Genomic DNA, 27268 nt, shown 5'->3' on the forward strand with positions numbered 1-27268 from the left:
GATAAATCACTTCATTCTACTCCTGAAACCAGTATCACACTGTACATTAACCAACTAGCATTTAAATAAAAAGTTTGAAAACAAAGAAAAAAATATAGGATCGACAGTTCTACCAATTCAAGGACTGAATTCTTCCAATGATGAATATGAGCTTGAAGGGTATTTTTCCCCAAAATCTCCAAAGAAGAACTAAGCCCAGCTGATATCTTGACTGTAGACTTGGAGGCTTTGAGTAGAGAACCAAGCCAAATGGTGGCCAAATGGTTGTTGTCTTAAGCTAAGTTTGTAGCCATCAAGTACACAGAAATAGGATATGAATACAATTCCCAAGGGAGCTTGCTGAGGTTTGTGGGTCACTCCTGGAGAGGAGGATGAAGTAATTACAAATGCTCTAGAAGAGTAATCTTACTTCTTTTTTTATAGTTTCAGTTTTCCCCCTGAATTTAAAAATGCTCAGTCCAGAAGAGAGAAAGGGGGAAGAGTGAGCCCTTTATATTGCCTGTCAACCAGAGGCTTTAAACTAAGAGATAAAAGGTATCCATATCCCTCTCCCAACGCGGGTCTGTGGTCAGGCCTGATCCAAAGAGAAATAAAATAAACATTTGAGATCAAAGCCTGAGTCAGGACAATAGAATTTACTAGAGTGACCCTTGCTTTCAAATCAATTCCTGCACATCAAGGTTCAAAGCTCAATGTAGCTGATAGTGGACCCAGTTGTGAATTTCCCATGACCTCAAATATTGTGACAGGCGATTAATTTTTAATGCGTACTGCAAAAAGTATTGCAAGCCCTCCAAGACTTTCTAGAACCAATTGCTGATTATCTAATAAAAGATTTCAATAGGAAAATCATTTTTAAAAAAAGTCTTCAGAGCAGTTTTATTTCTTCGATTCCCATGGCTTTCGAAAGCCTTGCCTTCATTGATCCTCCTGCCTTGGAACTTTTGCTTTTACCTCACCTGGAAAAGCTGAATTTCAGCTAGGTTAATGGCTGGCATGCAGTCCTTGGAGGCCCATCACTGGTCATGTTTCTGAAGACTAGATGGAAAGGCATCTTATTCAGGCTTAAGTCATCAGTAGGAGAAGCTCTTTGGCTATGTCCTGGAAGACCACATGGCTTGATAACCTGCCACATTCAGGATCTGGCCTATGCTTTCTAAGCCCCAGAAGACAATGTTTATAGTGCCCTGAAAGTTAAGTCATTATTCAAGGATGAATTTACAGTAAAAAATGCCAAAGAAGTCCGATGTGTATTTGTAAAGGCAGGAATATAGCTACCATTAGATTTGAAAAACAAAACAAAACAAAACAAAAATACTCAACTTGGCTTGTTAGTTTATTTTCTCTCCATGAGTATATCTAAATATGAAAGTAATATTAATCAGTAAAGTTCTCTACAAGCATGGCATCAAAACCAAAAAAGTTAAGACTAAGAGACAATGATCAATAGCATCAAACCAAAAGTGGTGTAGCTCACATCATGGACTCAGAAACCAGACTGGTAGCTTTCAATTTCTGACTTTTCTACTTATTATTTTTTTAAAGATTTTATTTATTTATTCATGGGAGACAAGAGAGAGAAAAAGAGACATGGGCAGATGGAGCAGCAGGCTCCCTGAAGGGACCCCGATATCGGACTGGATCCCAGGACCCTGGCATTACGACCTGAGTGAAAGGCAGATGCTCACAACCACTGAGTCACCCAGGTGTCCCCACTTACTATCTTAACAGCACATTTTGGTTTCCTCATATGTAAAACATATAGGATAATAAAAACATCTACCTCCCTGAGCCCAGTGTCTGGTGAGGGGGGTGGTATATTTGTGCCAAAACTCTTTACCCTAGTCTCTTTAGTGTGTTGATATATTTAATGCGCTTATAATTATGCCTGCTATATAGCAAAAGCACTATATAAGTATACTGAGTAGTCAGGGTGCTTCTGCTTATGTGCTTCCTGAACAATGTTTCAATTGACAAGAACATTTCTCTACTCTGACTGATAAATACATTTTTTGTTGTTGTTGTTAAATGTGGTGATGGAATGAAGGAGCTACCTCACATCGTTCAATGATAAAAGCAGTAACATTAGCTAATGTGTATTGGGTGCCCACCATGTGGCTTGATACTATTCCAGACTCTTTACAAATATCAATTTTATCCTCAAGAAACCCCATGAGGTAGTCACTATTAGCATCTTCCTTTTAATGAAACAACTGAGGCACAAAGAATGTGAGTAATTTGTATAAAACACCACAGCTAGCAAGAGGCAGGACCAGAATTCAATTTTATCTCCCTGCTACTCAAAACATGATGTGTGGAGCAGCAGCTTCCACACAGCCCTGGGAGCTTGTGAGAAATGCAGATCTGCGGGCCTCACCCCAGATCTACTGGCTCAAGACCTTACTTTGGATACAATCTCCATACACACATCTATATATACATTAATGTCCATGCAGCACAGATCTCAATCCCCATGGAATCCTGCCTCTCCATGTATTAACTTATTAAAACCAGACAACATGACAATGAGGTAAGATCTCAATTTGTTGACAACACGTGAGAAAAATGCACGAGAAAAATCAAGCGGAGTCACTGTCCAATCTCTTAGGACGTATAACTGGCATAGTGGTGACTCAAATTCTTTCGTGAACCGCTACCTTGAAATAACATTCAAGTTATTGGTTTAAAACAGAGCAGACTGTGAAATTATGCTTTGCTCTTTTGCTTCTTTGCTTTAAGGAACATGGCCAGCTCCAAAAGACGAGTCCCTGAGTAATTACTTCAAGATATTTGAATGACTGCCACCAATACCCCCACTAGAAAAACGTCCTACTCTTGAAAGGAATGCCCAACACTGGTGCAATTAATCCCCATGAGTTTCAAGTTTCTACACCACATAGTATCACAAGGAAGGAGGAAAAAAATGCTCCCCACACATTGTACTTGCTCTCAGTTTGACAAAAAGACGAACAAAGATAATTCACTCAGAAGCAAAAAGACTGTTCAAAATCTGACTCAGAACAGTCAGGTGGCCCTCTCCCAATTCCATCCCTCACACGCAGTTCTTATCTTCATTCTACTGGAAAGAGAATGCTGAGGTAAGTGGATTCTACTGGAAAGAGAATGCTGAGGTAAGTGGGGTGAATACCATGTCAGAGTTCTTCAATCATGTATGCCTTGAAGGAGAAGAACTAAAATGATGGAATTTATGAGCCAATTTCAAGTTTGTCTTTTAAAAGATTGTTTCTTTTCACAAATGAAAAGATTTACCACACTTTAGACACTACATCATGTCCATTATCCAATTTAATCCTTGATACATTATCTTGCTTTCTCATCAGTGAAAATGGCCACTAGGTGGAAAAACCAGACATGCTTTTTCTCCTACTCTTTTTCCAGAGCTCATACTCTTAACCTCAATGATAGATTCCAGCTGTAACTTCCCTAATTAATGTCTGTTAAAATTATGAACCAGACCATGTTTGTTTAACCAGATTTTTGCCCGATTGTTGCAGAACAGATGAGCTGACCTCGACATAGAGACCAATCTGTTTTCACTTATTAGCTATGTTGCCCATTTAAGTCATAGCTACTTTGTTCTTTCTCTCAATCAACTTTTGAATTTTCATAATTGCTGCACTCACAGCTCTACCTAGAGCTAAAAATTGTACCTGAAAAGAACATTGACCATAGATTAGTTCTTTTCTTCTCTTTTAACTTAAGTAGTACTTTCTAACTTTAAAAAAATAAAAATGTGCTCTAGATTGGACATTCAATATAAATATGCTAGCTTTGGGGCCTACAGCCTCTAGCTCACTGAAAATGAACTATATTTCTCATCAGCATCTTCCATATAATACACAGTCTTTAAAAAGTAGGCTGTATCAAATTTTTTTTTATAAATTTATGCTTGTAGCTCATAGTGTAGGTATCCATGCTATAATTACAAATACTATATTGCATATTTGAAATTTACTAAAGTAGTAGATACAGTTGATATAGGAGAGTTTTTGTTACAAAAAACAATTTTAACTGTGTGAGGTCATGAATGTTAACTTACAGAGTAAGCATTTCACAATATGAACCTAATTTAATCAGGTTATACACATTAAACTAATACAAAATTATATGTCAATTATATCTCAATAAAACAAGAAATAAGTATGCTTCTGTAAGAACAAGTATCACACGCAAGCAGCCCATCTAATTAGAATTACGAGCCTGCGTAGGCCGTATGTAGCAAGATCTGGGTCTAAGTCCCACTTAGTCAACTAAGTGAACTCACTAAGTTACTCACTTCTTGAGTAACCATGAAAATACATCAAGCAAATAATGAAAAAATACAAATTATAAACTAAGTACTAAAGTAATATATGTATTTGAAAAAAATGAAAGAGAAGTGTAAATACCATAATGAAAATTATCTTTCATATCCCACTTCCCCAGGCCCAGACCCACAGTTTTTTTGGTTGGTTTGGGTTTTTGTTGCTAATGTTTGAATAAAAACTTTCAAATAACAACAACAGAAAATTCCAGTTAGTTAACATACAGTGTAATATTAGCCTCAGATAGACAACAGGGCAATTCAACACTTCCATACAACACCCAGTGCTCATCACAGCACCCTAGTTCACCTATCCTCCTATCCACATTCCCTCGGGTAAACATCAGCATATTCTCTATAGTTAAGAGCCCAGATCCACTTTTAAGAGGCAACCACTTACTTAAATTTTTAAATACTTCAAACTGAAAACATAATTAATAACCATTTATTGACAACATCTAAGGTTTTGCCAAGTATTAACATAGAACTCTATCTTAAAAACCCTGCTCTAATAAACATGGTTAGAGACTTCTCTTTGTGCATATGGTGGGGCGGGGGGGTGGAATACAAGTAGAATTAGTCGAATAGCTGGGGTTGTTTTTTTGCTTTGTCTTTAGCTATTACACAATAATTGTATAAAGCCAAACTCCCTTAAGGAAGTCACATGATCTCATGAGCACTGGGTATTATATAAAACTGATGAATTGCCGAACTCTACCTCTGAAACTAATAATACATTATGTCAATTAATTGAATTTCAATTCAAAAAATAAAAATAAATAAAATTAAACTCCTCTCAAAATCTTGACAACCTTTGTCAATCATCTGTCCTGGGATTAATACTGCACTATGGGAATTAATAAGGCATTAGGGATGTCTTGATCTAGTAACATCCCTCATACCTCTCACTTTATTCTTTATAATTGTCTCTGCTACTTTGACACTTTATTCATCCAAACCAATTTTTGAATTACTTTGTCAAGATCTGTTTAAAAAAAAAATCTCACTGTACCTTTGACTGTAATTGTATTGCCTTTATACATTAGTTGGGAAGAACATACATATTTATGAAAGTTAAGTTCCTTTATCCTTGAATAAGGTCTCCCAGCTCGTCTAGATCTTATGCTCATCAGCTGACTCTAAGTCTTAATGAATCTTCTGTACAATTTATTTCTGGTTATCTGTATTTGTTAAACATTTTCTTTGCAGATAACAAAACTCTGCATAGTTTAATCCGAAAACAAAACTTTTTAAAAGATTACTAGATAGCTCATAGAAGTGGAGGGCCAGAGAACCAAGCTTAATGTTCCTGTCAAGAGGAACATGACCACAGGAAGGCCAGCCCACAGGGTTCCTAATAAAGGAAATCTCCTGCTACTACTGCTGCATCTTCACAAGGATGCTGAAACACTAGGGACTGACCACAGAACCTTGCTGGTAGCTAACTGCCAAAGAACTAGATGTCACCAGCCCTACCATCCCAATTTATCTGGAGTATGTGGCCTCCTGTACTGGTTACTGGCAGCTCTGTCTATCCCTCAAAAGTCTGTCTCATTGAACCAGGACCCATGAGGCAACCTCTCTATGAGGGAGTCTGAAACATGGACTTGCAGTCTCCATCAGAAAGGGAAAAAATGGACTACTGAGTTTACTGTATTTTTTGAAATTTTATAGATGTGTGTTGCTGGAACACAGAGATACAAATGATTTTCAATATCAAGCTTTCTTAGGAAACCTTATTGAATGTTTTTATTAGAGCTAATTATAAATAACCTTGGAATTTTCCACTAGACAATCTTATAAAGCAAACTGGAGATATTTTTCCTTCCTTTGTAGTGCTTTAATATACATATATATATATATATTTATATTTTAATTTCAGCCTCAATTTTAACAAAACCTGGCAGTTCAACCTGAAATAAAAGTATTCCTAGCTTTGTTTTGCTGCAGAATACATAGACAATCTGTCTGTTTCTCTAGTCCATCTGAGACTGAAAGAGTGTCTATTCTTTGCTAACAGTTTTAACTAGGGAAGACTTAAAAATTCACACAATGCTTTTAATGTCACAATTTAGATAATCACATGGTTTCTCTTAGAGTGAGCATTTATTCGATCATCCAAGCCAAGACAGTTTTGACAGTGAAAGAAAGCACTATTGGTTATTATGTCAGAGCAATATGAATAAACCATGATTTTCTCTGGCAAAGTGGGACTAAAGTCCACCATAATTTCCCCCTTTCTTCATGAATTAATGGAGCAAATTAAAGGATTTTTTTTATAAAAGCATCATTGGAATAAGATCTATATAGCACAGTACTTTTAGTTTGTTAATCCTTACGAGGATTTTTGCATCTAAGTTTCTAAGGGAAAATTTTTTTCTCCTCTTATCCTCAGTTGGCAATGGCCTTCAAAGTACAGAAACTATACTAATTAGATAAGTTATTTTTCTGCTTTATCACATATCATTTGGATTATTGGTTTACTTAAAGATTGCAAAAGCTCTTTGTATAAATAGACTTGCTATTTTGTAGCTGTGTGTGTTAATTTTTAGTTTTAAGCTTAAATTTTCAAATTGATGTAAGCTTTTGCTTTCTTTCCCATGATAACCGTTTTCAATTGTTTTTTGGTTTGGTGCTTCTGATTGCTACTTCCTCATCTTCAAGTATGGGTAAGTACCATGATTTTATTTGCCAATTTAAGGCAACCTCAAATGATTCTTTGATGTGATATGGGACAACTTAACTGGTATCCATCATTCTGCTACCACTACCACCACCGTTCTCTGGCCATGCAGCTTCAAATTTGATCAATATCTTAGAGGGGAAAAAATTAGTCATATTTTTTAGGTCTCTGAAGTCTGATTTATGAATGAGGATTCACAGACTACTGCTCAGAGTCAGCAAATGATCTCAGAGAAACGTTAGCTACAGAGTATCCGCACATGTCTTATCAGTTCTCTTCTGGAATTTTGATTTCTATCATTATTATTTCATTACCTCTATGATGCCTTCAAATACGTAAATTTGTCATTTTATCTGGTGATTCTGGTTGCTAGGAGCAACCACCTGCAACATATTAATCTATCCTTCCCTAACAGGTGAAATCTTCATCTCTATTCCTTGATTTTTCTTTCAGGGTCAATTTTTATTTTCCATTTTCCTTCCTATTTCAAGAGCCCATCTAATATCTAGTAATGATCATTTTTCTTCATCTACATTTAAAATTTTCTAATAGCATTGTATGTATCATCAATTGGTAAACTCAAGTTTCAAATGAGCAGGTCAGTGCTGATATTGTAGGATCTCCACTCACCTATAGCAGAATATAGAGAGCTTTACATTGGAGACACCATCACACAAAGTAAGGATCCTGTATCATGTTTGGGTTGGTTTGACTCATGTGTTCTCTTTCCTAACTGAAAAGTCTTCTTTCCATTCTCCCCCACCCAAGTTTTGTAACAGCCACTGTGGATGTGCCATAACAAGGCAAAATGAGAAGGAGCTGTTCTTGGCTCTACTTCTCTCTTCTTTCTGTCTCTAAACCAGCTATCTTCCCTAGACCTTACCCCTACATTGCTCTGTCATTATCACTGTTCTTCTGCTTTCCACCATACAGAAGTTTGTTACAACTATCTCATTAACAAATGGTTTCCCACTCAATGTTTTTACTGCAGGTTTATAATGCTTTTCATCTTTTTCTCAAAACTTCTGAGGGAAAAAAATACATTTTACAAAAAAAGTAAAGACCTACCCAGTTAATAAAATGGTACTATATGAAATCAAAATTTATATATGTTTATCTGTGTATCACAGTGTCTGGTATACAGTAAATGTAATGTATTTGTACCCTTATTCTTATCTACTCGTATGCCGTGGGACTGAACTGGGTAGTATTACAATCAAAATTAATGTCATCTTAGGACGAAGGGTAGTTCCCTTTAACTAAAGTTTGGAGACTGGTACAAGAAACCAAGGATCCCAAGTCTAGTCACATACAGAAGCTCACAATTGTTTTTCTAATGTCAAAGAAAACAAACACAAGTAATAGGCACTTTCTAAATGAACTCTTAAAGTTATCCTTTAGGCTTCTTGTAGTCTCTCACGAGTGAGCAAGGACAACTTCTATTCTAAGACAATTTCTTCCGCAGGTAATTAAAATTGTGGTTAAGACTAGAGGTTCTGGATCTAGACTGAAATTTCATCTTTGTCCCAGATTGAATAGGCTTTATCTTGGACATATTGTCTAAATTTCCTGTGTCTCTGTTGCCACATTTGAAAAATTAGAATAGTAACTTCAGGTCATTAGATGGCCTTCATGAGACAATATATGTAATGCTTTCCAACAGGGCCAGGCAAAGAGTGTTTAATGTATGTTGGGTTTTATAATTAGTAATATTCTCTAAGTCATTACAGGATTAGAGCAATACACTATTCTACTTAATAGTCTTCTGAGTAAATTGAGCAGTAACAACATGGTATCATAGCACCATGGCAAAATTATTGTATCCTAATGGCCCCCACATGAGTAGTTATACATTCTAAGTATCTATAAATACAGCTATCCAAGGATGACAACATCAACCTGAGTGTGCTGTGAGATCCTGACATTGTAGCTTCAGAAAATGGAATGCAAGTCAGTCATTCTCTACTTCTGGCTGCCTATTATAATATTCTAGATAGCCTTTAAAATACCCTTTCTCTTATTAATGGATTTGAGGACAGGACCTGGGGTCTTAGGCAACTATATATCCCAAATACCTAATGTAGCCCCTGTCATGTAATAGGCTCTAATTAATAGTTAATGATATTACAGAATTTCCTTTGTTTCCCAACACTGGTGAATGTTCAATGTATGCTTGTTATCATCATTGTTATACATTCTCAGTAATGACACTGGAATAACATTCTAGTGATGTTTTCTAATTTATTTCTAATTTAACTCAAATTTACACTAAGTTTTAATTTACATACAAAATGTGAAACCCCATTATGTCATCTCTAATATTTTTATCTTTTGAGTATTTGACATTAATATACTTAATTATTTTATATAAGGTCATTTCCTGGAGAAGTTACTGAAGAAAATGTCATGAATATTCTTAAGAGGAAAATAACTTTCCAGTTCTTGTTTTAATTCTTATATTTGTCAGAAAAATGTTGAGATCCATTCTCATACTATACTTAATATTGGGCACCTTTTTATTTTTATTTTTACTTTTTAAGATTTTTATTTATTTATTCATGAGAGACAGAGAGAGAGAGAGAGGCAGAGACACAGGCAGAGGGAGAAGCAGGCTCCATGCAGGGAGCCTGATGTGGGACTCGATTCTGGGTCTCCAGGATCATGCCCTCAGCTGAAGGTGGCGCTAAATGGCTGAGCCACCTGGGCTGCCCTGGACACCTTTTTAAATTAAATTACATATTTATCTTTATAAAAGATTTTGACTAATAGATTAAGAAACTTTTGTCAGAAATATATTAAGAGATCCATTCTCATAATATACTTAAGATTGGATACCTTTTTATACTTAATATACTTAATATACATATACATAATATACTTAATATTGGACACCTTTTTACATTTTTAAATTAAATTACATATTTATCTTTATAAAAGATTTTGACTAATAGATCAAGAAATTTTTAAACACCTACCATCTTAACATCAGATTCATTCTTTGCATAGGAGCTATGTCCTTTATAAGCAGCATCCAAAAATGGCTCAGAATGATCTTAAAGATTACCATGGTTATGTTTTTTTAAACATGTGGGTCTAATTTTATAAAATAGCCTGGAATTGAAGACCTATAGTCATATTTACCTCTCCTCAGCCACTTCTGCCCCTTTTCCCCAAGTGAAATCCAATCAGTACCCTCAGGGTCACTTTCAAAGAGTAGAATTTATTAAGGAGTGTATAAGTGGGGAGAGTATTTAAGGAAGAGTGGAGAGACATGAAAGGAGTTTGAGAGAACATCCAATGACCAGAAAATACAAAGATCTGTAGACAACACAATTCCATTTGATCAGTACCGTGGATAGAGACAGACCGAGACTAGAGCAGGAGCCTATTAGAGGGTCACCCAATACAACTTAGGGAGAAGTGGGATAAAGGGCAAGGAATGCTGTTTCTGTCTACAGCTATAGAAAGTTGCCCAGCAGAAATGACCTCTGATATGTTTGTCCAAGGTGAGTTAAGGACTAACCATTTGAAGAACCAGATAGGCATGTTCCTGACCTTTCTTATTCAAAATGAATTAAGTGTTTGACAGTACTCTATATACAGAAAACAGTTACTAGTTCACTAGCATTGAATCACAAGTGGAGGAAGATATGGCAAGAGATAAAACTGTATAAGCAGGTAGTCAGGGGGTCACAAGATCCTGTGTTCCATGCTCAGTATGCCCACCATCGGGAAGGAAATAGGGGACCATTTTATTATGAAGATGATATAAAAAGAACTGTTGGTTCAGCTAAGTCATGTTGCTACAGGGGAGATGGCTTGCAGAAAAGTCAAGTAAGATGGAATCTGGTCATAATTGGAGTGAACCAGGACATGAACCCAAAGAAAGAACAGGAACAGAGGAGGTGTCAAGAAAGAAACAGGATTGAGAGGTACTGACCACTCATGAATTGACCAGAGGTCCTCAGGTATATGCTTTCCCATTAATCCATGCATTTTCCTAGAACTGTGAATTTTTCTAATGCCTATACAGTTTCTTTAAAAAAAAAAAAAGATTTTATTTATTCATGAGAGAGGCAGACACACAGGCAGAAGGTGAAGCAGGCTCCCTGCAGGGAGCTCAATGGGGGACTTGATCCCAGGACCCCAGGATCAGGATCTGAGCCAAAGGCAGATGCTCAAACTCTGAGCCACCCAGGCATCCCACCTGTACAGTTTTTATTACATTTTCCCATACATGTTCCTAAAATATGTACATGGGGAATTCTTTTATTGTTTGCCTTCAAAGAAACATCCTCTACTCTGTGGCAATACCAATTTTGTCTTTTTTATCTGCTTCCATATATTTGGTGCATAGTAGTGATCTTTTAACACAGTAGCTATTGTTAAAAGAAAGCTACAATGCTACCACTGAGTTGAGGCCCCAAGCCAGTAAACCAAGATTTAATTCTTAACCTCACTGCAATTTCAAACTCCCAACAGTGGAACCTTTGAACCCAATATGGAGTTCCTGGTTAGTACTAGGAAATTTCCTGATAAACCCTTTCATGCTCCCCTTAGGACTCAACAATGCACTTCTTGCCAATAAATTGCCTTCCTCTTCTTTAATGTCCTCTACCTTTAAAAACTGGTTTCACTTCAGATAGTCCCCTTCTACTTGCTAGATGGAATGTTGCCTGATGCATGAATTAATAAAGTCAATTAGACCTTAGGGAAATGTTGTGTTATTGTTTTGGCTGGGGAACTGGCTGAAGGTAGCTTTCACTACTGAGCACAAAAATGTCTGTGGGTGATCTCAAGTAGGGCCATTTCAACTTTGGAAATTTTGACTTTGAGACATCTGAAAAAATATCTAAGAACAATCATCTAGCCAAAGTTTTGCTAATTAGCAGCTTTTTTGTGTAACCATCACCCCCCGCAAAATCCTAGTGGCTCCCAACAATGAACGATGAAATCATCAGACCTGTTACAGGATGGGCTGAAGGTCTTCTCCAGAACATGGTCAGAAGGAACAACCCCATCTGAGACCTGCTCTGGCAGTAGCACAAGGTTCAAGCATGAGGAGCCAAGCCAAACCACACTTAAAACTTACAAGTTTCCACTCAGACACAGTATGTATCACATCTACTCATATTCCCTTGACTCCATAACTGGTTTTGGCTGGTGGTACAGGGGTGTACAACCTTACTTAGGAGACAAGAGTAATACAGCCTACTACACTTAGATGAAGAACAGTACAACCCTGAGAGGGAGTCACAGAGGCAGCACATAAAGCTCTCCGAGGGTATGACATGACACAGGGGAATGTGTATAGTAAAAGGAATGACCTGGGACCAACAGAAAAAGAGAGAGAAATGGAGAAAATCCAGAAAGGAGACTAGATCAAGCTGAAAGATACAGGAAGAAAACAGGGACACACTCAAGTCCTTGACCCAGGGGAGGTCTTACCTCTTCTAACATTGATCCTGATTTGGTCTGTCCTGAGAGCCAATCAACATCCTGATGAGAACAGGAGGCCCAAGGAGAGCTGTTGAAGTCTGGAAATCAAAGAGCGGGTCCTGGCATCCTCCTGGCCTCACACTTGCTCCTCACGCCCACCCCCCCCCCATGGGGGCTGGTTCATTTCCCTAGCATCCCTCTGTTTTCTCTCCCCTTCCCTGGGGAGACATCGGAGGTGAGAAGTTGATCTGGGCCCCATGCTTCTTTTACCATTGCCCTCTCTGTCAACCTCTCATTACTTTTCATTCTAGAACTTCTTCCCTGACAAGCAGAGGATCTCAAGATGAGCAAACTTCTTCCTGTTAAGGGCCAGACAGTGCCTGCCTTAGGCTTTAGAGGCCATGCCAGTTCTTTCACAGCCACTGGATGCTGCAGCACCAAAGCAGCCATAAGTAGTATGTGAACAGACGAAACACTGACCCAGACTTGGTTTGTGGGTCATGAGTTGCAAACTCATGCTCTAACGGAAGGATTCATTTTGGACCATCTCTGGCTGTTTTAGGCTATTCTGACTGGACATAATATTTATACAAAATGCAAGGATTGGAGATAAGCAAATCATAGGCACAATCTTTAGTAAATATCATCACACGCATACTTATGGACACGTAGTCTAGGTTAGAGGCTCTTTAAAAAATCATTTTTAAAATGTATCCTCGCCACAATAAATAGGGGAAAGTTAGTCTCAGTGTCTACTTTGAAAAACATAGAATTGGAAAAACTTTATTCACCCATGTCAGAAACAAGGCATTTGGGAACAAACAAATCATTTCAATCAAACCTCTTTTCTATTCCAAAGCAAATCATCTTAAAATAGCATCAAAGTGACCATACTCCTAAATCCCACATTTAATTATTTTTCTTATTTTGAGTGAAACAACACTAAACTATAGCTGTATTTTCTCCCGGACGCTAGGATCTTACACAAGTCCTTTTTTTTGTAAAAGGAAAATGCATTTATCCTTTAAAATTTCAATTTAACATAAAAAATATAAAAACTTCCAGAGGGCACAGCAAGTTGCCCAGAACTTGATAGCTTTGGGGGGGAAAAGAAAATCTACAGCCATGCCACAGAATCCATATAGAGAAGAAAAAAACTCATTGCATGGACTCCTACACAAAGCAACTTTTATTTAAGTACAGTGTTAATTACCCAATTATAAAAACTCAAAAAATTTAAGTCTTCTTGCTAATTACTAAGCACTCATCACTCAGTACAAACCTAAATGTTCACCAAATAGTCAAAATCATGCTGGGTTGTGTATTTTATTGGTTGTGGGTCATGAGTTGCAAACTCATGCTCTAAAGGAAGGATTCATTCTTCTTCTCTAAATGATTTTGAAAGCTGTTTTCCATATATACCTATTTCTATGTATTTCTCTTGCTCCCAAAAGCAACCACAAAAGGCTGAAAATAATTTGGGCAAGGAAATTATTCCGTATCCTTCAGACCAAGAGTTAGCACTGGTTATAAATAAGGACATTTAATAAATGTGGACACTGTGCCACAGAAGTAATTCCAACAACTATTCATTTATTATCACATATAGTATTTTCTTGTGCACAGGGATTAAATGACAAATAGGAGGAGTTAATTTCTCCACAGCAATCACCCAGAATGTGGCAAAGCCAAGATTTGCCTTTTGAGGACAGTGTCTTAAGCATTTAAACTACTTCCCTGAATGATCAAGGGGACACTCTCCTTTTGAGCTGACTTGAAGCCATTCCAACTTCATGTCTAATCGACTCGGGCCTGAGGCCTGTAAAACACTGCACTGATGGTTTTGTATCTCCTAATAAGTAAACTCAGTCAGGAGACAGCACTGTTTTGGGAGTGTCTGACCCTGGCAAACCTGTGGGCAAACAGAGGACTCTAAGCTGGAAGTGCTAAAGCTTCTAGTGTTTCTTCCCCCTAAAGACAAGTCTTGAAAGTCTAAAAAAGAAAACTGGAAAGCAAAACAAAACAAAACAAAAAATCCAAGGTCTAATCATCACCTTTGTGACATGTTGAAATGTGCTTGATACCTATTGAAGTTTTCTCAGAAACATGTAGATGTCCCATACCTAAGAGCATTAAAATAGAGTCTCCTGGTCTTATCTCTTTTCTCCATGAGACAGAGGCCTTGTCTTTTGCTAGGTATTGCCTTCTTAGTTCCTAAAACAGTGACTTTCATGTAAAAGGCACTCAATAAATATCTACAGAGAGTGAATAAACTCAATGCCTTACTTCTCAGCATTTACCACCAGTCATTTTTCTATAATGTTCCCATTCTTCATTTATTTTCTTGGTTCCCATTTCCCTGTGGTTCACAAGATCTTTAAGAGTGTTAACTTCAGGATGTTTTCACTAGAAGGAAGCAGTGGGTCCTACAATCTAGTAGGGGTGGAGATGGGTCATGGAGAGGGTGTTTGGGACTTAAAACCATAATGGCACTGCAAGGATATTAATGATTTTTGTCTTCATGTTAGGCTGCTTGGCAACTCACTGGAAATTATTGGGGTGGGGATTAAACTTCTCCAAGCCTTCCCTCAGATGATCACCATAGGTAAGTTTTTTTCACTTTTACATAAATGCTTATAGATTTTATAATTGGGCAAACATTAAATATTATATATTCAAGGAATATTATATTTTATTATGTATTATGCAATAAATAAGGTGTTGACCAGTGCTGGGGCTGATAGTCTCCAGACAGGTACACAGGGTACCTTTCAAAAGCCCCATAGTGGCGGGGGTCCACATTGGCCAAGTCATCATGTCCATCAGTACCGACTTACAGAACAATGAGCCTGTGATGGAGGCCCTATGCAAGGCCAAGTTCAAGTTGTCTGACCACCAGCAGATCCATATTTTCAAAAAGTGAGGATTTATTAAGTTTAGTGCTGATGAATTTGAAGGCATGGTGGCTGAAAAGCTGCTCATCTCAGATGACTAGAGGGTGGAATACATCCCTAATCATGGCCCCTTGGACAAATGGGGGACTCTGTATTCATGAGAACTTTGGTGCTGTCCCCTCCTTATTCATGCCTACCAATAAATCCCACTCCCTGTCAAAATAAATATGTATATATTCTGTTTTATAATGTATCCTTTGTTGTTATTTTTCATAGAATATCCATCTTCTTGAGGCTCAAAACAGAATGTTCAAGTATAGTCCATTGTTTTTCGTTTTTTCACTTAGTAACCATACAAAATAGGTGGTATTTTCCTATTTCTGTCTTCTCTGTTCTAGGTTCTTTCAGAAAAGAGAAGCTGTAAGAAATTTGACTCGTCTTTCTCTTCCTTATCTGTGATCTTCTCTTCTACCCCTTTCTCTTAAGTGAACTTTTTGTCCAGGATATAGTAGAAGTTTTCTCTCACATTTAAAAATATGTTTTTCTTCAAAGGCAGGTCTACTCTTCTCTGCCCTCTAAGTGATTTTTTATTTGTTATTATCAATTTTACCCATCAATCATCTCATTTTGCACCTTATTCTGATGAACTCTGTCCCTCTAGCCCATACCATCTATTTGTGATTCATCTTTCCCAACACCCTGCTTTCTCTACAGCTTCACCTGCCCAATTTGAGTCTACAGGCAATTTTTATAAGAAAGTTCATCCCTTGGACCTTGTAAATGCTGTTCCTCTTCTCTTAATATGAAGTAATTTTGAAATACTCCTCCTTTTCTTTCTTTCTTATTCTCAGAAGTATATTTATATTACCTTTGTTCCTGCTCTCAGCCTACTTTGTAGGTACAGAATCCCCTTTCCCATCCCTAGGCAGATTGTTATTTTGAAATCCTGGCACAATTTTCTGTCTCCAGAGTCTTCACCCATGTCACCTCTGCTCCATGTGGGTGGCATCTCTAACATTTTACCTCATTCTCTGATATGGTGATCCCTGTGATGCTTTTTAATTTATATACACAATTACAATGAAAATGAGCTCTCAGAATGTATTTTATTACCTACTTACTGCTTTTTTTTCCCCCGAGATTAAAATCTTGACCTGCATTTAGCAATAGGAGAGGAGAAAATTGGAAAAAGCATTCTGTGTACTTCCTAGAGTAGAACGCCAAGAGCCAGACAGGGAAACCTTCAACTTTCTGCTTACTACAAGCCTTGGGTCTGAGCCCAGGTGCTGGATGTACCTGTTACTTCAAATGTTTTCTATTCTTACTCAAGTGTGGTAGATTTGATAATGTAAAAATCATATAAGAAATGATCCTACAAAACAAAGACCCCAGAAGAGGGACTACCCAGAACTATGACAGAGTCCTCTTTGGACATCTGAATAATCTGTAAATGGTGATTAAAAGAGAATTTGGGATTTGCATGTTGGGGCACCACTCTAACAATGTCACTGAGGGTCAGTCAAGTAGGTGAGGAGTCTGTTGCTAAGCCAATGTGAGGACCCAAGAATCATTCAACTAAAGGAGAAACCATACATGACAGGAAGGGGGAAACAGATCAAAGATTTTATGAGGTGCAGTTTTCTGCAATTAGAAACCAATGGACATGGGGAGATGGGGGTGAAGGAGGAGTAAAGGGTACTGCCTGCTGTCTACCTTGCCTCTCACCAAGAGAATTTCCAAACAAAGTGCAGTCTCAGGAAGGCTGAAGTACATAAACATCGTTTTTGGAAACAAACCTGTCAAGTTTATTTTGCTTTTGGAGATTGCAGATAAAGATGTGTAGTTACCAATAAAATTCTGAAGCCCAAGAGAAGGAAAGGAGAAATTAAGATGTCATGAGCTTTCAGGCTAAAGCTAAAATCATCAATGTAATTGCTCAGCAACAGTCTACAGAGTGAAAGATGAGCAGACCAAGGACACAACCCTAGGGGCAAAGTGGGTCATGGTCTATTTCTTACTTACCCTTCTTCAAGATTCTACTCTTCATATCCTCCTCAGTCTATTTAGGCCTTGAGATTCAATCTTCAGCTCTCCCTAGGAGTAGATGGGTCAGAATAAGACAACTCTTCCAAGAGAACTGACTCATGCTCTCGCACAGCAACTTCACTCACCTTGCCAGCTTGAAATTGAGAGACAGGGATAGAATCATTTTCTTGAGAATAGAGGTTCAGGCTTGGAACATAGGCCATATGGAATGGGAAACTGAGTGAATTTTAATAAATTATTCACTAAGAAAATGGAATGGGGTAACTAAATAGGAAATTCATGACTTTTTATATCACACACCATCTGTGATCAACAATAGAGATAGAAAGGTGGGAAAATGGTTATAGAGAGCCAAGACTTCATTTTTCAAACTATGGCAGTAGATCAAGAAGATGACATCCTAGAGACACTGATGAGACTACTTAAAATAACACCAGTCAGCCATGAGGAGTCAGAAAGTGAAGTTGATTGCAAGGAAAAGATCAAGCATTTCCATTTTTGTGTACTTGAAAGTTAAGCATCCTAAGTTTGTAAAGGTAATATCATTTCTGGTTTCAATCACAAAGTAAGGTATCAAAGTTCAAGATAATGAGCTATTCATGGAGTTAAGTTTAGGATACACACATGGAAGTGGGTTGTTAGAATGGTAGGCAAAAGCCTTAAGAATTACAGAAATTTGGATTCTTGATGGAATCATCCACAGGGCAGCTGAAGTCACATCCAAGTCATAATGGGAGGGTGATCCATTGGTCAGAATGGGGCCCATTTTCAAAGGTTCAGTCTTTTTTACAGCAAAGTTGAAAATTCCACTAAGAGTAAAAAAGAGGAATCAAGAAAATGACAAGAGAGTGTCTGCACAAATGGCAGCTAATAAAATGTGCATGGAATGAATTTACGGGTCCCACTTCCCAGGGCCATGGTAAGGAAAATGAAACAATAAAACTGCAATGGGAAACAATAAAACTTGCCAGGGAAAAGGGGTGGTAGAAAGAGCTCACAAGAAACAGTTCCACAATTTTCAGAAATTCTGAAAGCTGATTGTAAAACTTGTATTCAACTTATATTTGACTATATGAGGTTAAGGCCCAGAATGAAAACCAAAACAACTTATTCAAAATCCCTCATTTCCTCTGGACTGTACTGCATTTTATTACCCATACTTTTGAGGTAATTTCCACCTATTTTATCTGTATGGTTGAAACATTACATAGAGGCATGCTATGGCAGATCTCTTCCCAAGTCCCCATTTAGTACAATGCATTGGTAGTATGAAAGTGACTGTAATGGAGTTTTTACACTATGGAAACATAATGCTACATATCAGGGTTCAACTTATTGTTTTGTTACTTGTCTAGACAAACTGTTTTCCACTCATTGCCTATAGCTGCAGATAAAGTTTTACTGGAATATAGTCAATAATAAGTGATATCTTCTGTGGCTCCGTTATAATGACAGCATGGAAAAACTCTAAGAGAAACCATATGGCACTAAATTTGAAATGTTTGCCACCTGGATCTTTAAGAAAGTTTGCCAAATCTTGGTTTAGACTTGAGAAAATAATTCAGATTAAACTTATAGGAGTGCAAGACCTGTAAATGGTTACACATCTACAGCCATTTCATAGTAGCACAAAGATTTAGGGAACTATTCTCTGGGTATTTGAAACCATAATCTGATTTAGCAAAGAAGTCATTCATGTCATTAAAAGTTAAGCCTGATTCTGACATATACATTCATGGTTTCACTTTGCCTTCCTCCTCCACCTAAATGAAAGTATTGACGAACATTTATGTTGAAACTACATCCATTTGTAGTCACTGTTCATCAGTAACAAGAGTTTAGCCAAAAAAAAAAAAAAAAAAAACAAAAAAAAAACAGTGTTCCATGCAAACCTATTGGCTGCAAGAATTTATAATGAAGAGTATCATTATTTGTCAACTATGGGCTACACTTTATATTAGTAAAATGCATTAAAACCTTTTTTTGTATGTATATATATGTGTGTGTATATATATACACACACATATATATACATACATATTTTTTAATATGTATAAGTTTTGAACACTTGCCAGCAGCATGAGTAATGAAGATATTAAAGAAGCAGAAGTTTCTCAGAACAAAGTTCTGAGAAAGCATCATAATTTTAGCACCTGTGGAAGGGTAGCAGTTCAAGGATGAAGAATCACAAAGCAGTGTGAGGATTAGCAACAGATAGTCAAAACAGAACTTTTTTTCTGGAGGAAGTGATCATCACTCCATTGGCAAGCATGAATCACTCTAACTGGTACAGACTCTCCAAGGATAATTCTGTCATAGATAGTTCTGGGGTCAGAAAAAGCTTGAGTCATCATGGTATTGACAGCCTTAAAATGTCCATAGTCTTCCTGCCACCGTAGGTAAACTGAGCTCAGGACTTCCAAACCAAGGGACACCTGGGTGGCTCAGTGGTTGAGTGCCTGCTTTCCACTCAGGGCATCATGCTGGAGTCCAGGGATTGACTCCCACATTGGGCTCCCCTCGGAGAGCCTGCTTTTCCCTCTGCCTGTCTCTGCCTCCCTCTCTTGTGTCTCTCATGAATAAATAAATAAAATCTTTTTTTTTTTAAAAGAAGGACTTCCAAACTGAACATTTATGAATGATTACAGTAACCGCCACATGTTTGCCAGCCCAAGAGACCCTCAGTGTGTACTAGAACCAAGAGAAGTCTGTTTGCCTGGTATGTAGAAAATATTTTAGTCTGTTATCCATGATTGTGTAGGAATCCTAGTTTCTATTACCATCTCTCTGACCCTATTTCATATGGTTTCAAATTCTCTACATTCCAAGTCCTTATCTACAAAGGATTGCTGCCATTCTTCTCCTTCCATCTCCTAAGGCAGCCATGTGTCTAAATGAGAAAATACGGCGAAGACACTATAAGACCATGAGATCAAAGGCACACAGTTAGTTCAAAGCACTCCAGCCAGAGAAAGTACTCAGCACTTTTGTGTCAAGATAAAATTTAGAAAGCTTCTGAACTACAGCCTAATTTCTGAATGCCAACGGTGGGAAGTTCAACTACCATTTGTTGGCCAAGTATTGTGTATTTAGGTAAGAGTCTAGATACATACCTAAGATAATTATGTACATCAAAAATAGACCTTTTTCAGAAACTGAATTAGACTACTTATCATTTTTAAACAAAGGCAAGGGACAGGGCAGCACATGACCTCAGTTCACCCAGAGATTATGGCATTTATCATATGTAAATCGCTGACCTCTACAACAGGATGAAAGGGTTACTGCTCCTGGCACTGAGTGCGATTATTTGGATTTTTCTGTCAACCTTAGGGTGTAAGTTTAGGTCCCAAGGCATAATGTTCTCATCATACCTATGACCTCCTGCCCTTCCACTCATTCCAGACATGTCCCAACTGCCAATTATTATTTCCAACAGCTGTTGGAGAAGACTTCCTAATTATGCTATCAGATTCTTTCAATAAGATGAAACAACAACACAACAACAAAAACCCTTTCTCAAAGGAGGGAACTAACTATTAAAAATGCAAAAAGGGTATCCACAGATATTTAATGAAATGGAAACAGATGATCACTACACAGACATCGAGAGAGAAGCCTAGATTAATCAAAACACTAGAGACAAAGTGTCTACCTCACAGGCAGCTGTTCACACGTTGATCAAACATAATATGCTATAAGGGAATAAAAATTTGGAAAACTACTAAAGTTTCAAAATACCAGGGCCTTGAAATTACTATCCTTGCATAGCTACAGGCCTTGGAAAGCACTTGAAAGTTAAACTGAGGTCCTACTAGATCACTCAGTGGAAATCTTTCTTCCAAGAATCCAAGTATTCCCTTCCAAACTTCAGCTTCAGCTCTGTCAAAGTACAGGTGTATTAGTCAAAGATTCAGTGAAATGATAAAAGCTCTGACCCATGAGACAAAGCCCTGATATTCTTCTAGCAAGCTGTCTCTCCCTCGAGGGTAGAGTTAATAACATTTGTTTTGTCTTCTGGCAAAGATCAGATTCTTTGATTAGTCTGACAATGTCAGAATAAGTCACTGTACTAAGAAGATGGGGTAGGCCAAGGGAAGCACGTTTGTCAGTGTCTCAAAGATAACAGATCTGTCAGTAAACAAAATGTTCTTTTGTTACGTTTTTACCCTTCAAGTTTTAACCAAAAGTCAAGACTTCCATGGTCTAATGATTTATTTTTAAATAGTCATCAGAGTTCATAGCCACACAGTTGACAGCAAGCTTCTTCCCATAGGGGAGAAGTTTTGGCCAGTCAGCACATAGGTCCCCCACCTGTGGGGGAAAAATCCAAATAATCGCACTCAGAGTGCCAGGAGCAGTAACCCTTTAATCCTGTTGTAGAGGTCAGTGATTTACATATGATAAATGCCATAATAACCAATAGTAACTAGTTATTATTGAGAATGATTTAGATAAAGCCATTTTGTATTGATGTGTATCGATACCATATATATAAATACCTTGATAGAAATATTAAGTTTTTTCTTTATAGATAGATGAGGGGAAAGAGGGAAAGGATCATACTATTTTGCTTTTTCTAAGAACCTTAAGGGAGAGAGGATTACAATAATTCCTGTTCTGTTACATAGACCTGCCTAAAAAGCAATGGCTTTTATGAGAGCATTATACAGTGCCTAATACGGTATTTGTGTTTGACACAGGCTTTCTCGCTGAAGCTAAAACATTTTTTTAAAATAAATAAGACAACAGAATCAAATAGTTTAAGTCCTTTGCTTAAGGATATTTATTTAAGATTTATTTATTTGACAGAGAGAGAGATAACACAAGCAGGGGGAGTGAGAGGCAGAGGGAGAGGGAGAAGCAGACTACCTATTGACCAAGGAGCCCAATGTGGGGCTTGATCCCAGGACCCGGGGGATCATGACGTGAGCCGAAGGCAGATGCTCAACTGACTGAGCCACCCAGCCCCTGCTCAAGGATATTTAATTTAAACCTGGATCTAAGTTTTCTAAAACTTGTGCTTTCCCAAAGACTACCCTGCATTAAACTTTGAAAACCTGTGTATTCAAGAAACCATCTTTCTTGCTAAAAAAGATAGTGTAAATATTAAGCTTGTAGGAGGTCTAAAGAGAACATAAATGGTAATTATAAAGCATTTTAACATACAGTGCACAATGAAAAGAAACAATACAAATAGCTGGATCATTCCACCTCATTAAAATCCAAATTTATTCCAGGCATCTGTCCTCTACTGAGAACATGCATTCTTTTGATTCTAATAGAACTCATTTTTAACATTAAAAATCATCAGTGCTAAACATTTTCATTCTGAATAATTACAATGAAATCAGTCACCACATTTTTAAAAATGACACCTAGAAGTTTGTCTCCTGCAATGATATACTACAGACTTAAGATCATATCGATAATATAAGCCATTTATTTTCAGGGCAAGGTGTGCAATGTAAAGGTTACTTTTGTCAGCTTACATGTCCAGAATACTCTATGACAGGGCTTCTCAATTCTATCTGCTATGGTTCTAAGGTGCTTCTATCAGAAAAAAAAAAAAAAAATTAGCATAGAAATTGAGGGTATGATTTTAAGTGATGAGCTGCCACTTATTGGCTGTGTGAATATGAGGTTAATTATTTTATCTCTCTACCATTTTCTTCTCTATGAAATGAGGATAAAAATAGTCCCTACCTCAGGGATGGTATTGAGAATCAAATGCAATAATATACGTCAGTCACTGAACTCAGGTCCAACAGAGGAAATAGCCAAGAACTACTAACTTACTCTTGGACCAGTGGATGTATATTTAGCACAGGCTGTGTACTAGACAGTGATTTCAGCACTTCATACTTCTTAATTGCTTCATCTTCGTAATGACTTTGAGGTTTTTAACACTATTATTCCACTCTTATTGATGACAATATTAACACACTTGGAGGTCAAGTCTTCACGGAGTTACACAGCTAGTAAGCACAAAGGGGAATGTCCAACAGTCTACTCTCTTCTCACTTCAAGGTCTAGGTAATGCCTGAATTGTTTGACTTCTAAAAACCCAACACAAATCTACAATCTGTGTGGACATTCCATTTATCTTCACTAACATGTAATTTAAGCTTCAGGCTGGACCAACTACTTCTACAAAGCAAACTGGAGACATGAAGGCTTGCATATCCCCACACTCCAGCCCTGCCTCCAGTCTGTCATGAGCAGAGAAGGAAAAAGAGTCACACTGTCAGAGAATTGGGGTCCATCCTATCTACCTATGATTTTCATTTTTATTTAGATGTCATGGAAAGAAGGGCCACTGGTTATGTTCCAAGGAAGATCTTTTTAAAGGAACAATGAGTCTTAGCTTCTTCACCCTTTGAACCAAGTCAGTATCTAGGCCACTTTTTTTCCTCTTGACCAGAGTGTGTTCTGTTCAACCTATGCCCTATGTGAACTGCAGTTTTTAGGTTTCTTCTCTATAAAATTGAGAAAATATACTGGATTATCTTGAGATTACCTTAAGGATCAAATGAAAAATGAATTTTGCCAACTCCTAAGTGCTCTACAATTGGAAGGTGATGTCATCACAGTGGGTATTTATGGGAAAGCAGTATTAAGCTGAAACTAGAGACCTTCCAGATCATGATATTCTCAATTCTCAACCACCTTCTGCCTCCGACCATTTCACAAATGCAAAGACTCAAGAGGCTAAAATACAAAGCCAGTTTAGTGGGAGACTACAGAATTCCATGAAAACTGATGAATGCCACTAATTTAAATATTTAGTAAGGTTAACTTCCTTCTGAAATATGTAAAAAAAACAACCTAAAAAACTGGGCAATTGGGCAAAATTGCTGACAGGAGATACAGGTATAGGAGCTGTTTATACTTTATTTCAGGGCAGTGGGCAGAGTTTTGAGGGCTTCTCTGGGTGATCCCTAAATGCTAATATTTGCAGAACATTGTTCATGAATGCTCATTCTCACACAAATGGCCTTATTTTTCTTGGTTTCCTTTCTTTAAAGAACAGGACTCCTTTTTACTCTTAGGGGTCAACCCTTTACCTTAATATAGTCGGGAAAGGATGGACCTGAGCTGACTTCCACATACAGGTGTTTCCTTAAACCTATTTTCCCCTTCCATTCCTCACCCCCCACTCTGGCTCCTAGATTTCAAAAATGTAGTGTTTCTGGTTCCCAAGTTAAAGGAAGGTAGAGAATTAGGTTTGAGGGTGCATTAATAATTAGCCCACATACAAACAAGTCACTGGTAGGCTCAAAGGATCTCTCCAGGCAGATGTATAAGGGGTCATGAGCCTTCTCTTTTCACCTGTATTTTCCTCAGAGAGGAGGATTCTGATGGCATACTTTCCAACATCAGACCCAGGCTGTGGAAACTCTTATATCATTTTAAGCCTCCCATGCATATTTTAGGTGGCTCTACTTGCTCCCCCCACCCCATGCACCACTACCACTGCCTTCCATCCTCTAGAATTGTATTGCCATCTCCCACCTTCTGGGGACTCCACTCTTCCCAGAGTTGATAACTCTTCATTATCTAGAAATGGCCCTTTCCCCCTCTCATTTCAACTGTTCTTGAGAGAACAAGTGGACCATGGCTGTCTACATCTATTAGAATTTAAGCTCCATGTGGGTGGGTATCTTATCCATTCTGTCCAGATATATCCCCAGAAACTAAAACAGTAGTTGGTATATGAAATATTCTCTGTATTCATATGTTAAATAAAAGAATTGAGGACATTCCAACAGATCAGCAAGGGTACCAAGTTTTCCCAGGCTCAAATTTATGGTGATAAAAACTCTTCTTCCCCTAATACTTTGCTATCCCCCTCTTATGGTTCAAGCCCATGCCCCTACCCCACCTTACACCTGGTAGCTGGAGAGATATATACTACCTCTATTTTTAAGTTACCTATAGCATCCATAGTTCTGTCAGATGTTTTACATGCATTTCATCTATTCCCCACAGAAAGTCTCAAGGTTCTTATTGTTATCTGAGGTGTTAAGCTGAAGAACATTTATGATACGAGGGGATAGGAGGCGCCTGCCCAAAGGCCACAGCTGGAAGGCGTTGAGGCTCAGTTCCAAACCCGACATCTCCATGATGACTAGTAGTAGTAATAAATATGTATTCATAAAAACACTTTGTAGAATAAAAGCAATCTGCGGATGAGGGAATTGGGTCCCTCTAAGATTTATTAAAAAGATAGGGTTTGTATACAGGTGTTAACAGCAGCAGCTGCCAGGCTTGGAAGTGAAACCGGCTGCTTTGGTGTTAACTGACTCAAGTCATCTCTGCAGTGGGGATAGCTACAGCAAGATCTGTAAAAACATAAAAATCTGTGAAGTCAAATCCACTGTTTGTCTAGAATAAAAGGGATCAATTTTCTCCTATCACAGAACAATCTGTTCACTCCAAGAATGTGGTTAATAAACATTTCCATCAGGATTGTAGACAAATGGAGCTTTCTCTAAAATATGTAAACAAAAGCATCTCTCAGAGATGATTAATGTTTCCAAGAGGAGAAGAAGCAAGGTTCTCTAGCTAACATGTTTTCCAATATTTAAACATAGTTTTCTTGTCTCATTACCTAAATAATGCCAGTTGACAAGGATGATCCCAAATACTTTACACAGTAAAATAGTTCACACAGCTCGTGCTGCAAGCTAACACTGAATTTTAATTCAGACCCCCTATTTCTCATTTGGCCTCAAAAATGAGATCAAAATGAGGTAAGTGTTTTACAAACTGTAAGCTAAGCTGTACTGTTACTATTTTTAAAAAAATAATTTCTTTGTTAAAGAGGGAGCACATTGTCCTAGAATAAAGGTTTTTTTCAAAACAGATTTTTTTATTCCCCCTTTGAGCATTTGAATCTGTGATGCATTAACCACAACTAATTTACTGCCTTATACTGGAAATGTCATTTGGAAAAGGAAAATGCTCTCAAACTAGAATTAAAATCTTATACTGGGCACCACAAATTATTAAATGCATTGCACATGATTATTTTAATTTATCATCCATCCATAATAAACCTGGGAGCTAACTATTTATTGGTAAGGAAACTTCACTCCAAAAACGTAAAATTTTTCAAGATTTCTTAGTGAGTGGTTAAGTCAACACTCAAAGCCAAGATTTGGTCCTTGGTCATATATTCTTCAACAAATTTTTAGACTTCAAACATTTGTAACTATTATCCACATCATGGGAAAAATGAACGAACAATCAAGCCATTTCTTAAAACTGTTTTTTCCTCCTAACCAGGCTTTGGAGGAAAAGGTAAATTGAATCATTAAGGATGTCACCTGCTCTTTCTTCACTTTTATACTGTAAACCAAGCCAAAAACCTAAATAAATGGAAAATTATATAACTCAGAAGGAGATGGAAAACTTGATTATAATACAGTGTTTATAATTAAGTTTCTCTCTACTAAGGAAATATCTGGATATCTAAGAGGCAAAAGCATGCATAATAACTCAAATTCTTCATGATATTAGTAACATTTATTAAAGTGTTTGAAATTTATTGAAGCAAAATGTCTTTGTTACTTTAGTACTTATATATGAATTTAAGAACTCCACACTTCCCTTGAAGATCTATGGCATACTGCACAAAAGTCCAAAAGTTCTGATACTACTTACCTATATTCTCTTGGCCAATCTTTTTTTTTTTTTTTAAACATTTTTTTTCTTAATCAAGATTTTACTTATTCATGAGAGACAAAGAGAGAGAGGCAGAGACATAGGCAGAGGGAAAACCAGGCTCCCTGTGGGGAGCAGGGACTCGATCGCAGGACCCAGGATCACGCCCTGGGTCAAAGGCAGGTGCTAAACTACTAAGCCACCCAGGTGTCC

The 27268-nt window shown here is 37.5% G+C and overlaps 2 long non-coding RNA genes across 2 annotated transcripts in view; one reads left to right on the forward strand and one right to left on the reverse strand.

Annotated features, from left to right (window-relative positions):
* LOC119870030 overlaps positions 1-27268 on the reverse strand; it is a 76799-nt gene that overhangs the window by 44914 nt on the left and 4617 nt on the right. Inside the window, exon 2 of the long non-coding RNA XR_005354997.1 lies at positions 17363-17434. This is a non-coding gene — a long non-coding RNA (uncharacterized LOC119870030). The remainder of the gene's footprint in view (positions 1-17362; positions 17435-27268) is intronic.
* LOC111094653 lies at positions 10816-20105 on the forward strand. Its single transcript, XR_005354996.1, has 4 exons — positions 10816-10939; positions 11937-12118; positions 14975-15051; positions 19998-20105. It is a non-coding gene; the product is annotated as an uncharacterized LOC111094653 (long non-coding RNA).

This window comes from Canis lupus, chromosome 2, assembly GCF_011100685.1.
Source record: "Canis lupus familiaris isolate Mischka breed German Shepherd chromosome 2, alternate assembly UU_Cfam_GSD_1.0, whole genome shotgun sequence".
Classification (NCBI taxonomy): domain Eukaryota; kingdom Metazoa; phylum Chordata; class Mammalia; order Carnivora; family Canidae; genus Canis; species Canis lupus.